This window comes from Clupea harengus, chromosome 25 (assembly GCF_900700415.2).
Source record: "Clupea harengus chromosome 25, Ch_v2.0.2, whole genome shotgun sequence".
Classification (NCBI taxonomy): Eukaryota; Metazoa; Chordata; class Actinopteri; order Clupeiformes; family Clupeidae; genus Clupea; species Clupea harengus.
Window position 1 is genome coordinate 543748 of NC_045176.1, and position 2822 is coordinate 546569.

Below are 2822 nucleotides of genomic sequence, written 5' to 3' on the forward strand. Positions count from 1 at the left end.
GTTGTTATTGCTCTCACATCCCTTATCAAAATGTGATGAAATCACGGAACAAAAAAAAAGATTACTTCATTAGAAGTCGGAAGACTAAAATAAGTGCGTCTCGTCACCCTATAATAAAACGGGACATGCAATTCACCGTGAGTTTACTCGTACTACTTTACCAAGACACACTGCCTAATTCTGTTATGTTTGTTGATGTCGGCGCTTTAATGCTGTGTAAACTCCATTAGGCGCTGTCAAAGACCCCGCGAAATGCGGGGAGATGCGAGGTGCTTCACAGTCCGCGTGTTTCACGGTATCAGTCAACAGCCTCGCCTGACGCGTCGCCGATTCATCACTTCCGCATTGAGCTGACGCCATTAGAAACCAACGCGGGCGATTAGGCTACCGACGATTCTCCTCACAGAAGCAAAGAGGACATTCATCCACCCGTCTCTGTCCATCAGAAGCCCGACGTTAGACCGAATCAACCCTGTCGCGTTGAAATGCTTTCGGTTGAACCGCGAAGTCACGCGGGCAGGTGCTTCATGTTAGCACTTCACAGTTATGCAACACAACGATAGTCGAACGATAACTACCGAAAGGTTTGGTAAACGGTAGTAATTCAGTTTGGATTGGTTTGGTGTGAAGACCCGGGTTAATTACCACCCCCACCCTCAGAAAATGACGTTTTCACTTATGTGTGATATTAATTTATTTTAATAATTTTTAATAGGTGGCGTCGAAAATGCAACGTTAAGCTTAGGGGAAAGGGGCGGTGTTGCGTCATTCCAGTAAGTTAGCAGTCTGGTTTAAACTTTACCACACTTCCTTGTACATGTTGCTGGATAATAGTTTTCCATGTTTATTGGCTGAAGAGGATAGTATTTCTGGTATACTATGCCAGAACAGTCTTGGTGGGTTGGAAAAACACTTCAGCCGAAACTTTAAACGTTTCGACTGAGTGTTTACCGGATAGGCTTCCTTGCTAAGCTACGGCTAGCTAAGTTGTTAGCCATCTTGTCCCACCTTCTAAGAGCTTAGACCATTTTGCATGTGTTTAGCGAAAGCAGGCGAGTTTGCTTGAGTTTGACACTTCCGTTGGTCTTTCAGTTCAAAGTCTGCCCTCAAACTGTCTTGCCTCTCCAGTTGGTTCTGCGGAATGCCAGCACGAACTTACCGAGCGTTTACGTAGAGGGCCTCGTCACTGATTACGGTAGGAGTGGATGGCCCGAGCCGGCGCTCACGTAGTCCCCACGTCAGCTGCGATGATGCGGCTGAAAAATGTCGACTATGCAGACGGCGCCTCGGCGGTTGTAAAAACTACAGCGAGGCAGGGCGGGGCGAAGGGCTCCGAGGCAGGCCGAACCACAGCGGCAGAAAAAAAACAAATGTCTCAACTGCTCTCTGCTGAACCACAGACAACTTAAGTAGTCGAACACCTATATGTGTAGTTTGTAGTAGTCTACGTGCTGTTGTATTCATTGGCTATCTGACGGTGTTCAAAGACAAAACATTGAGGTAAATACAGAACATTCAAAGTATCGTCGCTTTCTGCTCCCGCTTTCAATGTTCCCGAAGTCTGCGCTAATGTTTCAGGCAGACAAGGTGAAATAACATGAAAGTTTTTAAATCATATTTTCATATCTATGTAATGAACATGGTTCACTATTTAATCATTTTGCTCTGTCATGCTTTCGAGTGAACTTAACTTAACATCTCTGGAGCCAGTCGTGACGACTGGTGGTTTGGAGTCGCCATCTTGTGGTGAGGGGTAGGCATTGCATGGAACGTGGCTGGCTGGTTGAAGCACAAAGCTGCGGACCCAGGAAGACTAGGGCTCGCGGGGGTATGCTCCCCCGTAAGTATAATAAACAAAAAAAGCCCTTAAAGTGTAACTGCACCCTAAAGTGTTTTTTTAAGCTGGTGTTAATATTGAGAAAAATACACACACACACAATAAGTGGCTCCCAATCTCTATAGCCTCCAAGCAGTTCTAGTCAGATTATATATTCCCAAACTATTGACAATTAAACAGTAGCGTAGATGCTACGTTATTGTGTCGGGTGAAACATTTAGCTGGGGAAAAAAACACTTTTAGATGCTTGGGTTAGGGTTAGGGTTAGGGTTAGGGTTAGCAGCAAACAAACGTCACCCAGATGTAGGCGTACTGTCGTGAAGAAACACACACACACACAACTCATCACAACTAAATCACACACACACAACTCATCACAACTAAATCACACACACACAACTCATCACAACTAAATCACACACACACAACTCATCACAACTAAATCACACACACATAACTCATCACAACTAAATCACACACACATAACTCATCACAACTAAACACACACACACACAACTCATCACAACTAAACACACACACACAACTCATCACAACTAAACACACACACACATAACTCATCACAACTAAATCACACACACATAACTCATCACAACTAAATCACACACACATAACTCATCACAACTAAATCACACACACATAACTCATCACAACTAAATCACACACACAACTCATCACAACTAAATCACACACACATAACTCATCACAACTAAATCACACACACACACAACTCATCACAACTAAACACACACACACACAACTCATCACAACTAAATCACACACACACACAACTCATCACAACTAAATCACACACACACACAACTCATCACAACTAAATCACACACACACACAACTCATCACAACTAAATCACACACACACACAACTCATCACAACTAAACACACACACACACAACTCATCACAACTAAATCACACACACACACAACTCATCACAACTAAACACACAC

At 43.7% G+C, this 2822-nt stretch overlaps 1 protein-coding gene across 3 annotated transcripts in view; it reads right to left on the reverse strand.

Moving 5' to 3' along the window:
• Nucleotides 1-1807, reverse strand: part of LOC105906647 (cAMP-responsive element modulator-like) — a 21551-nt gene extending 19744 nt beyond the window's left edge. For 2 of the 3 annotated variants that reach the window (XM_031562961.2, XM_042703719.1), the window contains exon 1: nucleotides 1160-1802. The gene's annotated coding sequence lies outside the window, so the exon portion shown is untranslated. Of the gene's footprint in view, nucleotides 1-1159 lie in introns of all 3 variants that reach the window. The other variant, XM_031562962.2, reaches the window with a different exon arrangement.
• Nucleotides 1808-2822: the final 1015 nt, after the last annotated feature.